This window comes from Bicyclus anynana, chromosome 7 (assembly GCF_947172395.1).
Source record: "Bicyclus anynana chromosome 7, ilBicAnyn1.1, whole genome shotgun sequence".
In the NCBI taxonomy this organism is placed as follows: domain Eukaryota; kingdom Metazoa; phylum Arthropoda; class Insecta; order Lepidoptera; family Nymphalidae; genus Bicyclus; species Bicyclus anynana.
The window spans coordinates 12165512-12175863 of NC_069089.1; positions in this window are offsets into that span (position 1 = coordinate 12165512).

The following is a 10352-nucleotide window of genomic DNA, read 5'->3' on the forward strand; positions in this document are numbered from 1 at the left end:
CCACCTTCACACAGGAAATAAAACTATAAGAAATTGTAATTTAATTGTTATCAAATGTAAATTGTAATACTGTATGACTTTTTCAAAAGAGCAACTGTTGAGTTTCTTGCCGGTATCTTCTCAGCAGAACCTGCCTTCCGAACCGGTGGTAGAATCTTTACAAATAGTCAACTGACGTGTCAAAAGTGCTTGTAAACTGAGCCTACTTGAAATAAATGAATTTTGAATTTTGAATTTTGAATTTAATCATAGATGATGCATTATATATTGAGACATAGTGAAGCCTCTCAGTTTAGAGTGTATTATGTAAGGGTAGTCCTGTGTTCTTTCATCCGCTTAGGACTGCAACTATCCTGGTTACTTGATAATAATAAAATGTCTAAATAAACGTACTCATAATGTGCTAATCACAAAAGAGTACTTAGCAAATAAATGAGGGCGCTGTTGTCACTTATTGTCGTTTATGCTAACCCTGTGTCATCGTAAATAAATACGTGTTTTGTCATTCACAGTATGATTGCAACTACCTTGATCCTAATAGACATAGATTAAAGAATGTCCAGAATGAGTCTTTACAAGCAGCACCATAAAGCCGGTGAAACCCATAAAAACCTATCATCACGCGTCTTCTTCACATCCGCAAACAAACTTTTTTGAATTTCAAAATTTAACATTTATGTAAATTAATATAATAATTAATAGTTAACGATAAAATATAATTCCTATACTTCCTAAAAACAGTTTTTAAATATTTAAAAACTTATGTGGCGGTTTCCGAACGTATACGTTACACTTCTAATGTTGGCAATGCTGCCCCGCGGCAGTTACAAAGCGCGCGAATTGGTTGGCAACATTGCTCCGCCACAGCCACAGCAACAGTACGAGTTTCAACTTTCATTTAGGATCAACCCGCCATATCCTAAACTTAAGACGCCAATTTTCTTGAGTAATATTGGAAATTACTGATGCGAGGCTTCGTGTCATACTGACTCAAGAATGTATTCTTTTTTGAATTTTGTATTTGGAACGCCTACGTCGTGTTCCGAGCGCTCTATCTTCCAATTATTCGGTATTCTGTGATAATAGATAATTATTTTGTTTTGTACGAAGGCAATATTAAGTTCTTACTTTAAACAATGATCTGTTGAAAATATTATTACTATCTAATTTAAAGAAAAATAATAAATATACAAATTACTTGGAAAATACTTACATCACTAGTACCAGCTCAGTACTGAAGATTACTTGGAAGAAAATAAATCCCAATATTTCATAGCCTGACTCAACTCAATATGCAGAAATGAATGTAATATTATGTAGAGGTATCAGGTACCTAATGTCTCGTGAATAACCGCTTATAAGATTAGAACGCAAGGTCCTGTTACAATTCAGCACGTACATAGGTACATCTTAAGTAGTTAGCAAGGAACGTCGAGCTCATTCGAGACTATTGGAAATGCGAGGCGGTAGATGCAAGCCGGTAATACTGCAACAGTGTAATTACAACTACGAGTGGTACGTGCTTTTGATGCAGTTCGATACTTCGAATGAATTAGACAATGTCAAATAGGTCTAGTTATTTATGTAATGGAACTGAATTTATTTTATTTCATTAATTGCTTTTGATGGAAAACATTATAGGCACGTACTACGGAATTAAGCGTTAGTTTTAGCATTTTCCTTGTTCTGTGGTACAAATATAATAATATGAGTTAGTAAAAGCTTACTTAAGAGGATAAATATATAGAAAAACACTCCTCTAAAGAAAATAGGACTATGTACCTAATCGTTTTCAGTACTAACGGATTTCTGACGTTGACGACATTTCTTACTATGGTTGGTTGATGCAAACATTTATTTTCAACCACAGAATAAAGATGATCCAAAATGAGTCTTTACAAGCACCATGGTGAAGGCGGTGAAACCCATAAGAAACACACGTAAATTAATAATTATAATAATCAATAATTACCAATAAAAAAATACTCCATCTTATTTCTTTAGTTTTTGTAAACAGTTTTTAAAATATTGAAAATTACTGATGTGACGCTTCGTGTCGTACCTACTGACTCGAGAATGTTTTCGAGTATTCGTTTTTGAATTTTGTATTTGGAGCGGCTACGACACCGTCGTGTTCCGTGCGCTCTATCTGCCTATTATTCTTTAATCTGTGTTTTCAACAAAAATTTTTGGTGATTACATGCTCAGTGTTGTGGAAGTTGGTTGTAGACTAAGTCTCATCATCATCATCATCATGGTGATGATAGTCAAAGTTGGAGGTGCATGCCCCGGACCAGATTCGAACCCACACCCTCCGGAATCGGAGGCTGAGGTCATATTCACTAGGCTATCACGGCTCTTATGATTAAGAGATATGTAGGTACTTAAAAACTTACTTAGATTACCTAGGTAGGTACCTACTTCTTTTAATTTAAAATAAAAACAGTCCAATTTAAAAAAAAAAGTCATGAATATTGTCAAAAGTACTTAAACCTAAACACTTGCAGCGTTCAACGACCGCCTGATATTTTTTATTCATTCACAAGAAGCTCCATGATGTTTACTTTTCCATTATTGCGACTCGACGTCGCTTCTTTGCATTAAAGTTTAAACCACTGCCGCATTAAACATTTACGTAATCCCGATGCTATAATTCCAAATTCGAATTTCTACAAAGTTCAAAGTTCTTTTAAGTTTAGTAGACAATATCATTGGTAGTAGATACTACTTATATAATATTTACCTACCTAGTACCTAGATAGGTAATACTTATTTATTTATCTATCTTGCGCCAAACTTCAAAACAAAATATTCAAATCCGAACAATAGGCTACAAAACTGAGCGCACACATGCACAATTTTGTCTTTAGTTCCATTAATTAAATAACTTAAATAACGTTCTTTGTTGACCACAACTAACATTGAGATGTGGAAATTTCCTCTTTTATGCGCCTCATTTTTCATGACGTAGTAACACATCTAACAGTATTTAACATTATTGGTTCCAAGTTCACTCATCAATTAATCAATTATACCAATAGCATAGGTGAACGGCTGAATTGCTTTTGATGGGAATTTTAATACGTGGATAGAAGAGATTTTTGAACAATACAAACGTAGGTACTATTATTATTTCAGAATTCCCCGGGATTTTTTATATGGGTAAAAAACTACGGTAAATACGTCATTGGAAAAACCGCATCTAATGGCTAGATTATAGATATAAGTAAGTAGGAACCTACCTATAAGTAATAGTAGAAATAGATGTACCTATATTTTTCTATATAGGTACATCTAATTCTCGCGGACAAAGTCGCGAGTATAAGTACCTACATTTTTGTACTCAAGAAATGATTGTATTGTATTAGTAGTAGGTAGAGTAGGTATATAGTGATAGTTACCTACTACCGTCTAATTAAGTATACCCATCCAGCCTAACTTCCAAAGTGGACAGAGTTTCTACATACGACCAAACTTGCCTAATTGTGCTGAAGCGCTTGACTTCTCTATTCCTTGCTAAACTGAGTCGATTTCCGTTGAGACGGCTTACTTTAGTATTCAGTTGTGACTTTAAATGCATTAAAAGTTAGGTTTAATAAACTAACGATAGTGTTAGTAGAGGAGGAGTAGAGGAGAGTACGTCTTTGTGTTGTCATTATCATCCTATTTTAACGGCCTACTGTGCGTGGCGGCACCTGAACTGGGTCCTAACTGAAAATCAGTGCTGCATACTTTTTTTATTGAAAGTATGCGGCAAAATGCTGAGTTGGGGCCTTTTTCTAGGTTGTGCCACATATTAATACAGGGCATTATTTAGTGTTCCACTGTTTGAGTGGACAGTTAAGCCATTGTGTTATAATCTAGATTTAATGTGATATGTGGCATTACTTAAAAATAAATATCTTTTCTTTCTTATCTTTTTCTTCTTTCGCTGTATCTGCCTTATTAATAATGCGGGGTCTACAGGGGTCTCTTAAGTGTGAAAGCAAAAACATCACCTTCCTTATCCTTATCAACCCATATTCGGCTCACTGCTGAGCTCGAAATGAGAGGGGTTAGGCCAATAGTCCACCATGCTGGCCCAATGCGGATTGGCAGACTTCACACACGCAGAGAATTAAGAAAATCCCTGGTATACAGGTTTCCTCACGATGTTTTTCCTTCACCGTTTGAGACACGTGATACTTAACCCGGCAGCACTCGCCACTGGGTAAATATTACCACAGAGTACCTAAAAAAGGATGTCTTTCTTTTTCGGAGCACTTTGGCGGCACGCGCTTCTAGATACCTTCTAGTTGCTAACTAACGCACACCCACACCGCGTTGCGGCCAAAACGCGCGCGGCATTCGGCCACAACGGACGTTTAAAGTGAGTATGGGTAAAAAATACCCAGTAGCGACAGTTCTCATTATTGTTTTTTATGTTTACTTAAGGTTGTTTATCTTGTATTAGAGACTATTTAAAATATATATCGGGCTGAGAGATAGCACTATAGCAGAATCACTTGAGCAAGAAGATAGCGAGGAAGAAAATGTTGCAATGTGAGCAATATAGTGAACATGTAAGTGACTCAGAGCAAAATGTTGGTAAATCAGACGCAGACTCAGACCTTGACGAAGTTCCTTGCGATCTACCCTCAAATAAAGAACCGTGACCCTCAAATGCAGAATATTTAGAAGACGTGACATTGAAATTAATTTAGGAAAGGAAAGTTTATTGGAAACGACAAACCAACTGTTTGGAAACTTCGTGAGCCACCGCAGGGGGTAAGAACCAGATCCCATAATATTATTTGTCACCTGCCTGGACCAATCGGTGAAGGTAGATCTTGCTCATCTATACTAGACGCTTGGGATCTAATATTTACTGAAAGATGTCTTCAAAAGATTGTCGATAACACGAATATTTACATCCAAGATCCGAAATCTAAGTTCACGAGGGAACGCGACTGTAAGCCTAGCGACATTGTTGAGCTTCGGGCTCTTTTGGGTTTACTTCTGCCTCTCGCTGCGCCGTATGTGACTGGAAAAAGATCGAAAGACAAAGACAGTTTGTAAGTTATGCTCTAAGAGAATATGCCGGGAACATACAACCGCAATATGTGAGGACTGCTTTGATAACATAAATTAAAGCCATTTTTACTAACGGGCGAGGAACAGCAAGTTCTATGCCAAATATCTAAAAGTTCCTGAGGTATAAAAAAATATATGCTTGTTTTGATTTTCTAGTGTTTAAGTCATCTTTTCATAAATATCTCAATTTTGTATGGTTCCCAAGAAGAAAGAGCATTTTTGTTAGTTTGTATAAGAGTTTAACGATTTTTGTTCGAATTTTATGATTTTTTTTCAAAAGGCTCATATTTTTGATAAATAAATGATTAGACTGTAATATATCTTTTTATTTACTTAAAATAATATTATTAAAATTATATAATGCGCATAAAACAATTAACTACCTATTTGTCTTGAATAATGGACCATAAAATCTGTGGTATTTTTTACCCAGTAGCGAGTATTACTGTTTGTAAAATCCTAGCGAGTGCTGCCGGGTTAATTTCTTAAAATGCGCACAACTGAAAAGTTGGAGGCCCAGGACCGGATTCGAACCCTCACCCTCCGGAATCGAAGGCAAGTCAAGACTCGACATTCAACTCTGCCGTTTTTGGTCTAAAATGTCTTTTTTCTCTTCACGCATATAGTAGGTAAGCTAACCTTCAGTTGAAGCTAGCAAGAACTTACTCTAACTAAAATGCATATATCTGTCATAATAATCATTATATTTCTAAGCTTTTAGGTACTTACAACCAAGAGCAATATGAAAATTGGAAACTCTTGGTAGCAAATTGCAAGCTGTTACTGGGTGCTTTTCGATTTAGTTTTATGTTCCACATAAATACAGAACTAGCCGTGGGTATAGATAGGTACCTCCTTGTACTTTAGTTTTACAGTTCTGCATACATTTGATTAAGTTTAAAGTAGGTAGTATGTAAAGACAAAAGTTTTCCTTTATTGACAAAAATAATAATTTTAGCCGTGCCTAGTTTTAATATGAACATTGAATTTTTTAATATGAAATTCGCTTTCTCGTAAAAATTGTGCTTATAATTATCTCTTCGAGCCTCGTGCTCGAAGAGATAATTATAAGCACAATTTTTACGTAAGACCTATCTAGTAACAACATTATAGTTACAAGTAATTACAGGATATAAGTTCGATCCTAAAGTTTTCCATTTATATTTCACATTTTATAATTAACTTAATAATCTATTTATTAAAAACATGTAAATTGAAATACGGCGGCGTCGTTGCAACGCGGCGACAACATAAACAAAAGCCATTATAAAGCTCAATAATTTGTTTGTTTGGTTGTACGTGCCAATCTCAGTAACAGTATTTAGAACCAGTAGTTTCAATTTGTGTTGGATAACCTTTATCGAGTAATACTTTATTTAGTTTATGACATAATATGGCAATACGCAATAATTTTAATTCATCATCATCATTATCGGTCTCGAGCCGCCAGCGTCCAGCGGCTTACTGCAACCCGCTCGATGTCTTCGGTCCACCTAGTGGGGGGTCAACCAACACTGCGCTTTCCGGTGCGGGGTCGCCATTCCAGCACCTTGGGACCCCAATGTCCATTGGCTCTTCGAACTATGTGGCCGGCCCAATGCCATTTCAGCTTCGCGACTCGCTGAGCTATACCAGTGACTTTAGTTCGTCTGCGGATCTCCTCATTTCGGATTCGATAATTTTAAAACGAGTAAAATCGCGGGAAAAGTATTTTTGATGTGAATCGGACGGGACGGGCACTCGATTTTTGTTAGCCTTTGTAGGTAGGTACTAATTTATTAGGTATCTACTAGCTGACGCCGCACGGTTTTACCTGCGTGATTTCTGATCCCGTAGGAATACGGGGATAGTATGTAGCCTATAGCCTTCCTCGTTAAATGGGCTAACTAATACTAAAAAATCTTCAGCTTTATAATATTAGTATAGATGGGGCTAACTAACCTATGCCTATTGTGCGATTTCATTGTCTAAAGTCAAAGCGTAGCACTTTAATATTAGAGATATTCTACAAGCAAATAGTGTGCTGAAATAAACATAAGCAATACAGTCGCCCCATTTGAGCTGTGAATCCTCAGAGGGTTTGATTTGCATCTCAAAGAAGGAATTTATCTGTATAATGGCGTATTCATACAGAAATTGTTCGACATTCAAAAGATATCAATAACCTCTCACGGATGTATTTTAGAGAGAATTTATTTATAAGGCAACTTTTGGCGTACAAAATTTTTATTTTAGGATAATTTAAACATGATCCGGGGTCCCAAAAGGATACTTTCTTGGATAGTGTTAAAATAAAGGTCTTCGGGCTGCTAATCTGTACTTATAATAAATCTGTAGATAGTCTGTCAATTCTGTCTATGAAATATATTTCCAAAATAACTATCAGGGGGAGATTAGTGATCGCCAAAAATGCAATCAGTAAATTTTTTGTCTGCCTGTATGTTCGTTATAGAAACAAAAACTACTCGACGGATTGTAACGAAGCGTGGTACAATTTTTTTTCATACTCCTGGGCAGGTTAAACTATACTTTACATCACGCTACGATCAATAGGAGCAAAGCAGTGAAGGGAAATGTTGAGAAAACGGGAGAAGTTACTCCATTTTACAGCTATACTACTGTAAGAGTTGGATTATTGAGATCTAAAGGCGAACGAAGTCGCGGGTGTCCGCTAGTATGTAAATATGTGCAAATAATTTAGGGACGCCTAGGCCGTTCATTAAGCGTCGGAATTCAATGAAATTGATAATACAACTAGCCAAAATACTAATCCCAATGTTTAACATGAGGCTGCGATGGATATCCTGATTGAAGCATGTCTATTGTCTACGAGGTCGAACGGAGCGAAAAAAGTGAGCCAGCGATCTCTGTAGGGAAACGAAACCGAGAGAACCGACAGAGCGAGTCATCTTTGGTGCAAACATGCGCCCAAAGTGAAGAGAGATAGACATAAAATCTTTTTAACAAAAAAAATTGAACCGACTTCAAAATTACAAAAATAAACTTAAAAGCGAAAAAAACCATCGTATGTGCTACCTTCTGATCAATTCATTAATTAAAGCCGTTTCTGAAAGAACCACGGGAAAGAGCTGTCTTTGAATCCTAAAAGTTTATGATTTTTAATTGGCTTTAGTTATGCATCACTCTGTTGGCACCGCTTTCAAAGTTATCAGAAGGTAGCACATGCGATGTTATTTTTCACTTTTTAGTTTATTTTGTGATTTAGAAGTCAATTGAATTTTTTTATTAAAGTCACCGACATAGCTTAGCGAGTCGCGAAGCTGAAGTGGCAATGGCAATGGGCAGGCCACATAGTTCGAAGAGCCGATGGTCGTTTGGGTCCCAAGGTGCTAGAATGGCGACCCCGCACGGGAAAGCACATGGTTGGTCACCCCCCCACGAGGTGGACCGAGTTTTTTTTTCTGTTTTTAGAGTGTCCTAGTATTTAATTTTCATAAAAATCGGTTCTGTAATTTTGTGTTACAGTGTTGTTTAATCTTTGCAAAATAATGTCGATGTTTCACATCTGCCAGGCGTCCCATAACGGCTCACATTTTTTTCTCTCCCACTTTGCCAGTACTTAAACCATTACTTTTCGGGATTATTTCCGTCTTTTGGAAACATGTCCAAAGTACTCAAGGATTTCCTCAAGGCAAATAGTTCGCCTAAGTTTTCAATAAGACAGTTCTTTATATATAAAAAACAAATAGCTTCGAGCTCTTTAAGAGATAAATTCTGGAGACATTTAAAAGAGATGCCCGCCTTATATAGGTACATTTGTACCGCCCGGGAACGATTTGCTAGCATCGCAAATATGTGCTCAGTATTCAATCTTGCCCGTTATTGCCCAACCGGGACGCCCGCCTCGAGTTAATCTTTATAAGGTTAAGTTTGTTCCGCAGCAAATAGGCTTGTATTACGAGGACGTTTAACGTTTAAGCTGTAATTGTACGTGGCTATGTACCTATGAGAGCAGTGATAGCCCAGTGGATATGACCTCTACCTCCGATTCCGGAGGGTGTGGGTTCGAATCCGGTCCGGGGCATGCACCTCCAACTTTTCAGTTGTGTGCATTTTAAGAAATTAAATATCACGTGTCTCAATCGGTGAAGGTAAACATCGTGATGAAACCTGCATACCAGAGAATTATCTTCATTCTCTGCGTGTGTGAAGTCTGCCAATCCACATTGGGCCAGCGTGGTGGACTATTGGCCTAACCCCTCTCATTCTGAGAGGAGACTCGAGCTCGGCAGTGAGCCGAATATGGGTTGATGATGATGAACTAATTTGTTACAGGATCCGAGAAATTACTCAAATCATAACATCAAAGCTGTTGAAACCTACTCATTCTATAATGAAATATTTATAATATTATTTTAATTTAAATTACGGATCCTTCATGATTGAGAGCAGCTGATTTGCATGACAAAGTATAACCTTCTGTAGAGTTAGCTATTGATAGCAAAGCGACCCATTGTTATGATAGGTCGGGTTCAACATTTGTAGGGTACCTACAGTGGACAATACGGAAATGAATATATTTTTTATATTTTAATTCGATTTCTGAAAATTATGATTACAGTAAATTCACGAGATAATACATTATTATGGTCTGTAAAATCATCATCATCTTTAACAGCAGATGGGCATCCATCTGATCCTTCCACATCTGCTGGTGGACTTTCAAACACCACGGTTTCGAGCTGCCAGCATCAAGTTGCTCCCTGCAATCAGCTTGCTGTCTTCGCTCCGCAGTCGCTATTCCAGCACCTTGGAACCTCAACGCCCATCGGCTCTTCTAACTATTCGGGGGCGTCCGGACTGATTCACTCAGGTCACGGTTACACCCTTCCGAATGGCCCTCTAAGCCGAGGTCTGAGTCTCATAGGAGACGCCATTAGAGAGTCGTTCCGTCCTCTATCTTTCTTTCAGCCTTTGAGTCTCATCAGGCGATGCTTCTGCGTGGCCCAAACCCCCCGGTGACGCCGTAGTGGTCTCACATTGAGCTATCAGCACTTACTCAACACGAAAAAAAATATTCTAACTATATGCTCCATTGCCACATTATCATTGTCTGCAAAATAAACTCATAAATTATTTCTAACTTAAGCGCATTTTAGCACTTTCGAACGTTAACTATGGAGACACAAATATCAAAAGAACGAACCTATAGCGAGAGTTTCACTATAATTTAATTTCCCGCTAAATAAGATTTAACTCAAAACAGAAGACACAAACAATATTATGTATAAGAGGTACGAAAGCTGTGGAGGTCTTTA